Source organism: Passer montanus, unplaced genomic scaffold, assembly GCF_014805655.1.
Source record: "Passer montanus isolate IOZ18808 unplaced genomic scaffold, ASM1480565v1 scaffold91, whole genome shotgun sequence".
NCBI lineage: Eukaryota > Metazoa > Chordata > Aves > Passeriformes > Passeridae > Passer > Passer montanus.
The window spans coordinates 1,855,903-1,871,724 of NW_024374479.1; the positions used below are offsets into that span (position 1 = coordinate 1,855,903).

The 15,822-nt window shown below is 41.4% G+C and overlaps 1 protein-coding gene across 2 annotated transcripts in view; it reads right to left on the bottom strand.

The window, feature by feature from the left end:
• Positions 1-15,822, bottom strand: part of ADGRV1 (adhesion G protein-coupled receptor V1) — a 282,802-nt gene that overhangs the window by 38,698 nt on the left and 228,282 nt on the right. The gene's annotated exons all lie outside the window — the stretch shown is intronic.

Consider the following 15,822-nt stretch of genomic DNA (forward strand, 5'->3'; position numbering starts at 1 on the left):
CTGACAAGAGCCAGCCCCTGTGTTACCATGTTTGCAGCAGAATTCAAAGTCCATGTTTTGCAGGTCTGCACACTCAGGAGCAGAGGTGCTTGGCCAGACATTGTCCCTCTCCACATTAGTTATGCAGCATCAAGAAAGAGTGGGAATGTATTTTTACAAGCATTACTCCAGAAACAGCAGTCTGGGAGTCCTTTAGCCATTTTTTTTTAATATTGTACAAATAGTAAGGGCCTTCTGAATGTAGGCAATACCCCACATCATACAGACATAACATTTTAACAAGAAAAAGTGTAAAGATACTGCCTTTTTGCCACATACTGAATATTGGTACAGTTTATGGTTCTGTTTTTTTTCTTCATTGGTAATAATTGCCTCGTTATCAATATTGCAAAGAGCTAATACAGAATCGAAACTTTGGCATCATTTAAAGCCTTAGATCTTTGAGTTCTCTATACCCATTTGTTGGATTTTTGATACAACAATAGCTCAATAACTAGAGCAAACATTTCTGGAAAAGGCAACAAATTCTTTTACGTTTGTAAAATCAGAATTGCTCAAAGGAAGAGAATGCCAGTAAATAGTCTTGATATGGACCAAAATAGTCTAATTATTTGTAATTTTCTTCATATGAAAATAAAACCAACAACCCACTCCCAAAGAAACCCCAAAGGGTTAATCTGAGCTGATGAATCTTCCCTGATATGACTTTTACTCTAAGTCCAAGTGTAAGCAGTTACCTCTAGGCTACTTGAATAAACATTAGTAGATAAGACTGATGTGGAGAAGTCAGCTTAACATTACTGTGATGTAACTGAGACACTGACAAGCAGTTCTGTTGGGTATTACATAATCCAACCATGCTGGTCCCCATTTTTGGTACACTTATCACATTGTTTTTTAATCCCACGAGGGATGGAAGATTTTATTTAAGCAACAGGTAGCCCACACCCTCCTTAAATACATATAAATGTATATATGCATGCATATATAATGTCCTGACTGTTCAGGTCTTTCCTTGAAATATGCCCCTGTTTCTATACTGTGGTGTTGCATTTTAGTTAAACTGGATGCTCTATCTCATCTCTCGAAAATGTACAGTTTATTCCAAGCTGTGTTCGTCCCCTGAAGTATCATATATCTGTAATCCCATTGGCCCAAGTCTTATTCTGCAACCACTTTGAATCTCTCTCTTAAGCTATGTGAGGGAGATGATCTCTCTCTTCTGTCCCCTAGACTCTCCCTCTCTCCCTCTCCCTCTCCCTCCCCCTTCCCCCCTTCTCCCTCACAAACCATGCTGCTCCTGGGGGTGGGACCCCCAATAAACCCTCATCTAATTAGCATCCTCAGAAGCCCTGTGGAGTCTCCTTGCCTGCCTGCTGTTACCAGCCAAGTCACAGCTTAGGGGGTCCTCTGGGGACTCCCCGGGGAGCCCCCCCAGTCGAACTGCAACAAATGGCGACCAACATGCAGCAAGAACACTGACAACCCTAAGTCAAAAATGAATCTCCATCACCCTGCTGGCACAGCGCAGAACCCCGAGAACACCACTTCAGTGCCACCTTCACCACCCGCATTTGTGGCCCCGAGTGGCCTGTCCATCACTGTTCAGAGGCTCTGTGAGACACCACACCACCATCCCACCACCGCCATCCTACTACCACCAGCCTGCTGTGGCCCTGGCCCTGTCCCCAAAGAAGCTGCGCGGAGTGCACCCAGCCCAAGTGCACCCGTTGCCATGGGGCTGCCACATGGCTCCTCGGAGCTGCTTTTCGCCAGGAGCTGCCACAGCGGGGCCAAGCCTGCCACCCCCGGCCCAGAGGTGCCGGGGGGGAGGGGGGCCCGGCAGAGCGGGTGGGCTGTGCGGATTGCCGAGCTCCAGCAGCCGCTGCCCTGGACCACAGCAGTGGCAAAAGAAGGAACCAAAGCCCATCAGTTTCGCTGGGGGAGCCACCAGACAAGGAAAAAAACAGCTTTCAGCTTTGTCTGAGCCCTGTACTACCCAAAACTACTTTTGTCAGTTCTGTGACCTCCTTCCTTGATCTTACTCTCTCTCCCCTCGCTGCTCGTTCTCCCTCACTCCATCCCTAACCCGCCTTCCCCTTAACAAACCCCCGGGAATCCACTCCATCCTGCTAAGCCCAGCACAGCAGCCACATGGCTAAGCCTCAACATTTCATTGAATTGAAAACTCTACTTTATGATCTCCTTCCCCTTTTACTCCAAGAGCAGGATAATATCCTTCTCTGCAATCCATACCCCTTTTTTCCTTATTTTGGGTAGTTCACTGGGATCAAACCACTCGAAAGCGCAGGGTACCCCGAAAAGGTTTTTCTTTCGCAGAGTCCCTGACTCCCCATAACCTCCCCAATTCCCAATCCCTATTCACTCATTCCAGCTGAAAAGAGCTCGTCAGCTAGAACTTTTATCCTAAACCCCTCTAACCTTTTTATCATTCTTATCCACTATCTGTTCTCTCTCTATTTCCTTCCTGTCCCCATGAAGTAGTTTTTACAATTATGCTTTTCTAGTTTAAATGTGTGTTCATATTGCAGATTATCCTGCTTTCACTTTTAGAAAGCAGGAGCCTGTGTACATCCAACAAGAAGTTTTCGATTGTTTCTTTAATAGCGAGTGTTCAGATAGTACTAGACTGCTGAATCATAATTGCTGTTGCCTTTATGCTGTCCTCAGTAGGTTCTGAGGGTAACTGATAACCTAAAATGGTGTATAGGAAAGTATTTTGATGGTTTTGTGGTGAATGCTCCCTGAGTATAGGTTGTAGCTGAAGCCAATTTTCTTCTTTTTCTTTTTGTTTTTCTTTTAATGACCTAAAACGGGGGTTCTTCTGGGTTAAACCGGTTGGAAAGTGAAAGCCGTGCTAAAGCTCAGATCCAAGAGTGAGAATCTGAGGCCACAAACATACCTGGAGTGCGGGGGGCTCCAGGTGATTCCCTATCCCTGGGAGAGGGAGCAGAAGTCTGCGCCTCAGCCTAAACTGGGGGTTGTGGTGGTCCAAAAAGCCAGTTGGAAAAAGTTAGACACCATTGGGCCAGTCATGCTTGAAAAGGCCAATCCCAAAACTCTCATATGAGCTTAGTGCCAAAGGCTGAAGCCCTTTAAGCACTCACCCATGCTTTAAATTAGCTTAAAATCTGCAATATGGACCCACATAATCCATTTATTACAATTAAATGCTTATTTTATCTTTACTGCCTACCACCAAAAGCAAACCTCAAGTCAAATGGACTGTTTAAAAACTAATAATCACTGCAGGAGTATTTATTTTTATGCTACAAAACTGTATAATTACTGCTTCATTTTTTAAATTGTTAATTGTCATATTTCTCTTTATCTTTTCTTTCTAACAAAAAAAGGGAGAAATGTGGTGTTGCATTTTAGTTAAATTGTCTGCTCTATCTCATCCCTCGAAAATGTACAGTTTATTCCAAGCTGTGTTCCTCCCCTGAAGTATCATGTATCTGTAATCCCTTTGGCCCAAGTCTTATTCCGCAACCACTTTGAATCTCTCCTAAGCTATGCGAGAGAGATGATCTCTCTCTTGGCCCTACTGTCCCCTAGACTCTCCCTCTCTCCCCCTTCCCCCCTTCTCCCTCACAAACCATGCTGCTCCCGGAGACGGGACCCCCAATAAACCCTCATCTAATCAGCACCCTCAGAAGCTGTGTGGAGTCTCCTTGCCTGCCTGCTGCTACCAGCCAACTCACAGATTAGGGGGCTCCTCTGGGGACTCCCTGGGGAGCCCCCCCAGTCGAACTGCAACACCTTACTATAAGCCTAAGAAACACTGACAGCATTGACAAATTCAATGCAGATAAATGCAGTTTATACAGGTCTAGTTACAGCTTGTTAGAGCTTTAAAACTTACCATAGTCCAGCTTGATATTTAACTAGGTGAAATTGCATACATTAAATTTACCAAACAACTGGAAGTGTCCCTTGTTTGTCATTCCTTCATTGTTGAGAAAAGATAATTTCCTTGTTAATCTGTAAAATTAATTTTCTGTTCTGAGGGCCGAAGTACATTGTAATAAGTTATTAAGGGTAATAAAATTGTGGTTTACAACAGTAGGAGAGTCCTTAGAGTGAACACAAGATTTTGTAAGTGATTCACAGAAAAACAATGCCTGTGAGAATTTGAAACAGAGGCTGCAATATTTTCATTATGAGTTTGGATTAGATTACAAAATTCATTAACCAGGAAAAAAATAAGGATGATGGAAAAATTTAATCACCTCATCGAGAACCTAAAAGGAACAGTATTAGGTATATAAAAAGTTTGTCTGGCCTTGCCTTTAAGAAGGGACAAAAATGTTGGATGGATATGATACTTCTCCCAGCAATTCTCCCATTTACAACTCAGGAGCTTCCCTAACCAGATACAGGGCTTTATTTTCCTATTTAGTAATCTTTAGGGGACTTTTCTTTCACAAAATCAAATTGAACTTTGATAGTTCAGAAGAACTATGAGCACAAGGAACTCTACAGTAATATAATAAGATTCAGGTAATAAAATGCCAGATTGCCCAGCTAAAAAAGCTGTAAGCCTTGTGTCTGTTGTTTGGTTTCCTTAGAGTAGAAACAAGAAACAGAAACAGTAGGAAACAAAACATGAAACATTTCCAGTTTTGATTTCATATACAGTGTTTTTAAGATTGTAACAAACTCAACCCTTAACAATTATGTATTTCTGAAATAAACCTCACAAAGAAGTGAAAGACTGGTGACAGTTTAAAGCTTCATTCTCTCTTGCATTATAAGGCATCTGAGGATGTCTCTGCTCATTACAGGGAGGTTTGACTAGATTACCTTTAAAAGACCCTTCCAACCCATGCCTTTCTATGATTCCATGGTTTGTAATGACCTACTGAGAAAAATAATTTAATGATCTCCTATGTCTACACCCACACCTACTGCAACCTAAGCAGGCTGCTTACTGACGTCCACAAAGAAGTTCAACTCCAAAGGACTGTGGTTCCAATGAGCCTGTGCACACCTTTTCAGAAACAGGAACTGCAACACTTATCACATTTGTGTGTCTGAAAAGACTGGACAAGTGGTGATAGATACTGAATTTTAGAACACAGGATGAAAGCGCCTAAAAAAAAAAGAAAAATTATTTTTCAGTACTAAGTGTATCCTGTCCATCAACTCTGTATGCATGATACAACTCCTTTGGAAATCATGGGAAGGGGATGTCTGCAAGCCTCTGCATGTGGATGTCTGCCAGCCTCTGCTCTTAGAGCACTAAGAGCCATCTGGCCTCTTGGTAGTCCAAGACTGGGAGGACGAGCAGCATTGAAGAAGAAAGAAGTGGAAGCAGCTGTGAAGATGAAAAAGAAGATGAGGAGGAGCCTTGCATCATGATGCACTGTCACACTTTCATCAGCTCACCTAACAGCAAGTCGAAGATTGAGGTGGATTCAAGTATGGCATTGTAACTTCACTAATGAAGTGACTGTTCCCATCCTTGACCTCTCATTCCTGTGTAGTGCCTATTGATTATGAATTAATGGTTTGATGCTGCCTACTAAAACCTATTTTACCAGGCAGAAGAGAATCACAGAATCACAAGGTTGGAAGAGATCTTCAAGATTATCGAGTCCAACCTGCTCCCTAAGACCTCAACTAAACCTTGCCCCCAAGTGCCACGTCCGGTCTTTTTAGAAACACATCCAGGGATGGTGACTCCATTATCTCCCCAGGCAGACCATTCCAGTACTTTATCACATGTTGCATGAAAAACTTTTTCCTAATATCTAATGTACATTTCCTTTGAGGCAGCTTGAAACTGTGTCCTCTGCTTCTGTCAGTTGCTGCCTGGAGAAAGAGACGAACCCCCACCTGACTACAACCACCCTTCAGGAAGTTTTAGAGAGCGATATGGTCACCCCCGAGTCTCCTTTTCTCCAGGCTGAACAACCCCAGCTCCCTCAGCCGTTCCTCATAGGGCTTGTGTTCCAAGCCCCTCACCAGCCCTTATCTGGACGCGCTCATGTGTCTCAATGTCCTTCCTAAACTGAGGGACCCAGAACTCGACACAGCACTCAAAGTGCTGTCTCACCACTGCCGAGTACAGGGGTAGGATAACTTCCCTGCTCCTGCTGGCCACATTATTCCTGATACAGGCCAGGATGCCATTGGCCTTCTTGGTCACCAGGGCACACTGCTGGCTCATTTTCAGCTGGCTGTCAAGCAGTACCCCCAGATCCCTTTCTGCCTGGTCACTATGCAGTCACACTGTCTCTAGTCTATACTGTGGCCAAAGTGCAGGACTTGGCACTTGGACTTATTAAACTTCATCTTGTTGGACTCTGCCCATCTATCCAACCACTCCAGGTCTCTCTGCAGAGTCAGCCTACCTTCCAACAGATTGACATATGCTCCCCGCTTGGTATCATCTGCAAATTTACTAATGAAAGAGTCAATCCCCTCATCCATGCCATCACTAAAACTATTAAACAGAACTGGCCCCAACACAGAGCCCTGAGGGACACCACTGGTGACTGGCTGCCAGCTGGATGCAGCACCGTCCGCCACCACTCTGGGCCCAGCCATCCAGCCAGTTCTGAACCCAGCAAAGAGTGCTCCTGTCCAAACCATGGGCTGCCAGCTTCTCCAGGAGTGTGCTGCGGGAGACAGTATCAAAGGTCTTGCTGAAGTGCAAATAGGCAACATCCACAGACTTTCCTGCACCCACCAGGCAGGTCACTTGGTCATGAAATGATGCCACGCCTCGGACATGGGAAGAAGGGGTGACACTGGTCACCGGTGAGCTCCGACCCCCTTTCCCCTTGGCACGCATCACGAGTGGCTACTCCCCTCCTCAGCCACCAGCAGGCAGAGAGTAGTGGTTTGGTTATAAACTGAGGTCCCATACCGACAGAAGCGGCCAATAAGTGTGGACCCATGTTGATGGATTGAGGCAAAGGAAAGAAGGATCCCTTGCTTGCATTTTTGAACTGTCTTTACTCCTCCCCATAAAAGGAGCGGTACAGGTGCCACAGCATAGCAGCTCAAAGTGGAGGCAGAGGCAAAAGGGCATGAAACAGAGAAAAACAGCAACTTTTTAAAGACAGACTATCCCCCATGAAGAGACAACAAATCCTAACAACAAATCAAAGGCTAGATAGGAGGTGTATGAGAGGATACACATAAACATAAAACCAATAGGGAAGAAGCAGGGAAGAGTGTATATGAATGAAGGGAAATATCGTAACTGACAACAAAGCTTCTAGATAAATGGGTGTAGCAAATAATAACAGACAAGTTGCAGGGGCAGGGTTTGGAGGATGGACAGGGAAGGATCTGGAAATGTCAGGACTGACACAGGGAAAGGTGGCAAAACAGGTGGTAAACAACTTTAGGGAGAGACTATGAGGAAAACTGAACAGGGGTGAATAGAAACAAACCATTACAACATTTTAAACAATTTCTTAAACAAATAACTTCAAAACCCCACTGCCATAATAAAAGGAGATGAGGTTGTTCAAACATGACCTACCCCTCCTAAACCCATACTGACTGGGTCTCATACCCTGGCCATCCTGTAGAAGCTGCATGATGACACTCATATAAATTGCTCCATTATCTTGTAAAGTACTGAGGTCAGGCTATAGTTACTAGGATTTTCCAAATGGGTGTCACATTGGCCAACTTCCAGTCATCTGGAACCTCGCTAGTGAGCCAAGACTATTGGTAAATGATGCAGAGTGGCTTTGCAAGTTTATCTGCCAGCTCTCTCATCACCGTGGGATGGATCCCATCTGGTCCCACAGATTTATGAATATCCAAGTATATCAGCAGTTCTCTGACTGCCTCCTTTTGGATAATCAGAGGACCATTCTGTTCCCTGACACCACCATCCAATACAAGAGGACAGTTGTCCTGGGGACAAGCTATCTTCCCACTAAAGACTCAGGTAAAGAAGGTGTTAAGCACTTCTGTTTCCTCCTCATCTGCAATTACTAAGTTCCCTCCCTTATCCAGTAAAGAACAAAGGTTTGTTTTACCCTTCCTTCTACCATTAATATATTTGTAAAAACATTTTTTATTATAATTTACAGAAGTTGACATTTTAAATTCACACTGAGCTTTGACCTCCCTAATTGTTTTTCCTACATGCTCTAGCAGTCCCCTTAAATACTTCCTGGGAGACCTGACCCTCCTCCCAAAGATGATACATCCTCCTTTTATTCTGAAGTTCCTTCAAAACCTTCTTACCCATCCAAGGTGGGCATTTACCTCATTGACTCATCTTTCGGCACACAGAGACAGTCTGTTCCTGTGCCCTCAAGATCTCTGTTTTGAAGCACACCCATCTTTCCTTAACTCCTTTGTTTTTAAGGGCTGCTTCCCAAGGAATCCTTGAATAATTCTCCTAAGCAGGCCAAAGTCTGCCTTCTGGAAGTCCAGTGAAAGAGTCTTATTGGGGTTCCTCCTCATTTCACCAAATATTGAGAACTGTATAATTTCATGATCTCTCTGCCCCAAGCAGCCTCCAACCACTACATCTCCCACCAGCCCACCTGTATTTGAAAACAACAGGTCCAACGTACTCCCTCCCCTGGTGGGCCAACGCACCAGTTGTGACAAAAAATTGTCCTCCATATACTCTAAAAATTTCCTGGACTGCCTCTTTTCTGCTGTATTAAGTTCCCAACAGATATCTGGTAGGTTAAAGTCACCTACAAGAACAAGGGCTGATGATCCTGAAACAGTATCTACCTGCTTCTAGAATAAGGTGTCCACCTTTTCTTCCTTGTTGGGTGGATGATAACAGACTCCCAGTAAGATACCAGCCTTGTGGGCCTTCCCCTTAATTCTTACCCATAGGCACTCAACTCCGTCTTCATAAGTTTCAATACCTATGGCATCAAAAGCTTCCTAAATATAAAGGGCCACCCCTCCACCTCTTCTCCCTTTCCTGTCTCTTCTGAAGAGTTTATAGCGATCCAGTGCAGTTCTCCAACTATGTGAGTCATCCCACCATGTTTCTGTGATGGCAACTACATTATAGTTCTGCTGCTGCACCATGGCCTGCAGTTCTTCTTGTTTGTTACCCCTGCTGTGCACATTGGTATCCATGCACCTCAGCTGGGCTACTGATTTCTCTCCTAACTCAGGCTTACCACCCTTGGGCCTGCTTCCAGACAGCTCAGATCCATCTCCTTCTCCCTTCAGACCTAGTTTAAAGCCCTCTCAACAAGGTCTGCCAGTTCATGAGCTACAAACCTTCTGCCCTTAACAGAGAGATGTATCCCATCTGGTTCCAGGAGAGCAGGTGCCATAAAAGTTGCCCCATCATCAAAGAATCCAAAATTTTGCCAATGCCACTGACCCTTGAGCCACTTGCTAATGTGAGTTCTCCTATTTCTTTCATCATTTTTCTCTGCCACCAAAGGAACTGAGCAGAACATACCTATGCCCCTGTCCTATCAACCACCTGAACCAGTGACGTAAAGTCCCTTTTAATCACCTTGACACTCCTCTTTTCAATCTCATCACCGCCAGCCTGGAGTTCCAGCAGTGGGTAATAATCAGAGGGCTGAATCAGCCCAGGAAGTCTCTCAGTGATATTTTATACCCAGGCCCCAGGGAGGCAGCAGACCTCTCTGTGGGATGGGTCCGGTTGACATATGAGGCCCTCTGTTCCCCTCAGAAGGGAATCACCCACTACGATTACCCTTCTTTTCTTCCTGATGTTAGAGGTGGTGATCTGTTTTACAGATGAGTCACATCTGGGAGACTCACTGGGCCGATCATTTTCTTCTACATCATCTGACTGGCTCTCTAGATCCAGGGCGTCATACCTATTTTGAAATGGCACCTGGCTAGGAGATGAGGGTCAGGAGGAATTTTTATCATTACCTGCCCGAGCAGGAACCCATTTCCACTCCCCTTCATCTACCCTTCTATTGCTTGAGAGTGAGAACTGTGCTTCCATAATGTATCGAGATATCTGTATTCTCACCACTGTGTTGGTCCATTATGGTTTTTTTCCTTTTTTCCATTTTCTTTATTCTTTATAAATAAGAAATTCAATGAAATAAGAAATTTAATAATATAACTTTAATTTTCTTCTGAGTTTACCTAAATATTTACTATGTGTACTCTCCTTAGGCTGTTAAACTTCAACTGATAATGCAACTTAATAGCTTTTAACAGTTTTTAGCCAAACATGAAGACCAACCTAAAAGATCTCTATAAACTTTTTTTTCCAGATGACTGGGGAGAGTGTGTTGCTTCACAGAATTTCATCAATTAGTGGGAGACCTAAATTAGTAAAATATTTACAGGCTATTTCTTAAGAAGTCATCAGTTAAACATAGCAATGTAAATATAAAAATGTCACAGAAACATTTTTTTAAAATAAGCTTCAAAATAAAAACCAAAACAAACAAAACAGATTTCTCTCATAAAATTCAAAGAAGGAAACACACAACCAAGAAAATGCAATCAATGAAGCATAAACCACTGAATCCTGACTGGGAATGTTAAATGTGCAGAATTTAACAGTACAGATACTGAAGACAAGAAAACTGGTAGATCCATGTCCCTGAAATTGAACTGGAAAAAAATATTCACTGATATTTTGTAGAAATAGGAAGTAAAAAATATGTGTCAAAATACTTTGTTAAGATACATTTTTTGATCTGCGGATCCTTGTGGCAAGGAAAATTTTGAAATTAAAGTATACTTTCTAAAAGAAAAACACATGTCCCATTAAGTATAACAAATACATCACTGCTTCAAAAGCATAAAAGACTAGCTTCTCTAACCATTGCACTAAATGTCAGGGTTTTTGCAAACTTTCACATACAGATTTAAGACACCTTGTGTTATAATAAAAGGGGGGAAAGGGGGCATTTTATCATAGCTTACGCTATTACTGTTATGCAGGGAACATGTCAAATCCCAGAAAAGTAGCAAATCAATAGAATAAAGAAAAATATGAGGCTACTCATTTCCACATAAAATTATTTAAATGCACAGTCGCAAAATATTAAATGAGTGCTAAAATTGCAACTGTGCAGTCACAACTCATGGACATGAGCTTGCTTTTGCAGATTTCTTTGAAGGAAAAAAGCTAACTTGGACATGTGAAGCACAGTGCAAGCAATCTAAATTATACGAGTGAAGAGTATGCATTTATGTTATTACCTAATTCAGATCTTAGTTCTTTATTTCAGTTCCTTATGTCTAATTATGCTTGTGCATTTTGTCCTAATAGAATTTGTAAAAAATCTTGAAGGCAAAGATTTGTTTTTCTCCTAATCACAAAAAAGAAAAGCTTCTGGAGCATTATGAAGACTAAAATATTATATCCTGTGTGCTGACAACTGTGAATGCTCTTAATAGGTGTCGGCAGACTATTCAGCATGTTCTGTTGTGACTAGGAATTGCATATTGCTAACACAATAAATATATTTGGATACTGGAACTAGATGATCTTTAAGGGCCCTTCCAACCTAAACTATTCCATTATTTCATATTAAAGAAATTTATATGAAGGAAGATGAAAATAGGTAGCTAAAATTTTACAACTAAATATACAGGGCATTCTTCTTGAAGTTCTATTTTGACAACATGAAGTTTTAATCTTTACATTAATTCTGGGACTTTTGCAATCATGACATCTGATTCAGGTAAGTTGTACTGCATATTTATGAGCAGGGCATGTCAATGAAAATTATGTCAGTTCAAGATTCATTCAATAAATGACACTTATCTATTTAAAATTTTTTTTGGGGGGGACAATCAAGTTGTTCTGTCACATTTTTAAATCTTTTTGTGAAATTAGGAAAGGTTAGCAAACAGAAGCTAAAACTGTTTATATTGGATTGCTGTCCTGTTACTATTAATTTTCTGTATTTGCATATTAGGGCCTATCACTAGTGGGTTTTCACAGGGCTCCATCCTCAGCCCCGTGCACTTCAACATCTTCATAAATGACTTAGACACAGGACTGGAAGGTACACTAAGAAGTTCACAAATGATAGAAATGTGGGAGAATCTGTTGAGTCTTGAAGGCAGGGAGGCCCTGCAGGGAGACCTCTGCAAATCACAAGAGTGAGCACAGGAATGGGCAATCATCAACCGTATGAAGTTCAGTAAGGGAAAGAGCCAGATTCTGCACCTGGGGTGGGGCAACCCTGGATGGATGGCAGACAGACTGGGGAATGAGATGCTGGAAAGCAGTGCAATGGATAGGGACCTGGGGTCTTGGTCAAATACAAGCTGCATATGAGTCACCAACGGCCTGGCAGCCAGGAGGGCCAACTGTGTCCCGTGATGCAAACTTAAATATTAGTTAGCCCAAAGGCTGTTTATCCAATGAATACTCTGACTTGGCTCCTGTCAAGGATAACTTTTGAGAAAGTAGTTTCTATATATAGGAGGAGAGTCGGCCAACAGAACATGGTTGCTGAAAGGCTGGCAAACAGAATGAGTACAAAGTGAGGACTCTTTTTAAGCAGTCTCAAAGGCTACCTCTGAAGAACTACAGAGATAGAGCTAGCATCCTTGAAAATCATCTTTCACAGTTTTTCCAACCTTTCACACTTTTCTTTCCAACATTCACTTTTGAGAAGGATAAGCTGACTGCTTTAAGAGATAACTAATTCTTGACTCTCCCACTGCCCTTTCTTGAGCCCTCTACTGTCAAGGAAAATTCCCTGAGCTAAGTAAACTATATCAATCACCAAACCAACATGACCAGTAACAAATTCTGGAACAGTAAAAAAGAGCATGAGAGGGCAATCTCATATATTTGATGCTGCACACAGGGTAATGAGAAGTGTGCATATTGCTCAAATTAAGATTTGGCAAATCTATTTACTTGTGTTTATTCTACACTAAAACATTGTTTTAATTATATTATTTTACAGTAATAACCTAGTCACAACTAAAGAGTATAAACAGCTTCTAAGAAGATCACAGACCACTGCCAAAAGAATTGACACCAATTACTAAAAGAGATTTTTCCTGGGCTAGCTGTCTATACCATAGCTAGGCCATGGTATTTTCTTGAAACTACCAGAATAGGGTATGAGAGGTGAGAACTTACTTAAGGGTACCCAGGAAAAATATAGAGGACTGGGAAGAATATATGCGTGACAGAAAAGGAGGTACAATAAAAAATGGGCATTGTATAAACAAAAGTAATAGAACCTCCAATTATACTCTATAGTTTTCCAAGAAAATATTTATCTGTCTAGAAACAGATCATCTTTGCAGCTACCAAATGTTTTCTTTTAGGCATGTATGGTAAAACCCAGCATTGTTATTCTGCTCATGGGAAAGAAAAAATACACAGGAGTCTCCTTTAGTGTGGGTAGTAACAAACTCTTCTCCTAGGACAGAAAAAAAAATAGTAAACCACCATGCTACTGCCTAAGTTCAGCAAGATGTTTTACAGAATAGCTGTAGAAGAATAACATGGTGGCTGTCTATAATGGAATGAACGTATTAGTAGAAAAGGGAAGAGCTGATGTCATCTGTCCTGAATTCTCTAAAGCCTTTGATATAGATAAACTGTTGCTCCATCTCTCTTTTCATCCAAAACCTTTCCTCTGGTTTTGAATGAAAAGAGAGAAGGCATATTCATATCTTATGGCATATTCATTGCCTTAAGTAAACAGAAAAAATAATGTATGTCTGTGCAACTTAAGAAGAGAACATGGCCAAAAGACTTTCCTAACACATAGCGTCTTTTGAGCCAGAACTTAGTGCAGGTAAGTTTGGCCATGTAATGCAAGACCTCTTCTATGTTTAAAAAGTAATATATCATCATGAAACTGACTGCAGACAAATGTACTGACATAAAAAATACTGTTTCCCAGAGCAGCCATTTATGTGGTTACAATAACAGGAGCAGGAGCATCTCCCAGGAATTTTGTAAGAAGACAGTCAGCTGAGTGAATGTCAAGATTCAATATATGTAAGTGATACTAGGCCTTACCACTGCAAACTGCCTTTGAGTATGTCTTACAATATACCCAGAAGACATTAAAAACTGTGTAAATATACTACCAACACCTTTAATTTCAGAAGATAAATATTCCATCAAAAAAAGGCAGAGACCTTCAGTCTACAGTTAGTACTGTGTTATGTAGTTACAGACAATGTTACAAACTACAGAAATCACCGTATTTTCTCTCTAGAAGCTTAAATCATAAACACAGCTATATGGAGTCCCCATATACAATTACAGCCACCATAAATTGCAGGAGACAGCTTGTTTTTCTCTCTAGAACAGCCCCTCTTCAACCTGCTCTCATTGTCACTGCATGCAGTATTTCATTTGTGCTTACAAAAGCTCTTTGGTAGCAAAACAGCAGTTTGCCTTGCAGGTGCACAAGTAGTAAAAATTACAATTGATTAAAAAAAAAAAAAAAGGAAGGGATCTCACTGAACTTTTCTCTTTCTGATGTTTTTTCTTCTTTTCTGAGACTCTGGCACTCTCCACCCTATTTTCTAGATTCTACTGAAGAAAGAAAATACCCTGAATTCTATGCTAAATCAAAGATTTGTTTCAGTCCTACTATTTCATGTCTTTATGTCATGCAGTTATAATTTCTGTTAGTACTTTCTGCCATTTGGCATGACAACTTTATATATGGTATTAATTCAATATTCCATTCCGCTTTTTCCTTTAGTTTAACTGTTCTGAGACAAGCATTAGCCCTAAACATATCATTAGGAATATCCCTAAAGATACCCAAACAAAGTTAATTATAAATAAATTAACTGAAAGACTGACAAGAGGAGCCACCCCTGTGCATTTATATCAGAGAGAAATGAAAGAGTGCAACTAAGGTCTTGAATATCATCAGACCTTATCTGAATTCATATAGATCTTAGTCAAGTTAATATTGTGTCATTAAAAAGGACATAAATATTTGCAGAAATGTCCAAATTATAGATACTGAATATTTATTATAATTTTCTCAAGAAAGGAATATATCTCTCTACCCCCAATATAAAAAAAAAATTATTTATTAGGTTATAAAGGTCATTTTCTTTTTACAAAATACTGTGAAAACAATAGAAATAGTCTAAGCTTCCCACAGAATATCCTATTACTAATACAGAATTGGTCTAAACTGCCACAAATTTATTTTGGGAACATTGTAGTTGAAATTGTTCTGATAGAGGAGGCCAACTGAAACTTCCTGTTTTTGCACAAGACAGATTTTTCCTTTCAAGCACGTTTCAGTTGCAAGTAGCATAGGAAATATCAAAACAGAGGCATTAACTCCAAATAGTCCAGTGCACAGAGCACCCTGTGCATGATTTCACAGCCACAAAACACACTGCAAAACACAATGACCAAAGCTGTGCCCATCACCTGGGGCTGAGCACTCCTGCTCAGGTACAGCCTGCATCCATAGGTGATCATGCTCTGCAAGTGGAAAATCACTGCACCAGAGCAGTCCCAGCCCTCCCTGGGATAGGATATTCAGTACCTCCAGCCAAAATCTAGCATGGGGACACAGTGCTCCAAGGAGGGCAGTGCACTGTTTTATTTCTGTTCTTCTCTTTATGTAGACTAAACTTAGTCACAAAGCCAGTGATACTAATTTCTAGGTTTTACATGTTTTTAACCTCCTCAGACCATTAAGTATCTGCATAGCTTTGATCATCAAAGTACTTTCACGGACTACAAAGGGACTTCAGCAGGCGTAATCTTAAAGTAAGTGCATAGGTGTCTATTGAACTATGGTTTCAGGTGGGATTCTCTGAACTGGCACGAGCAGTCTGTAACATTCAAAAGTACAACTTGTTTGCATACATGTAGCC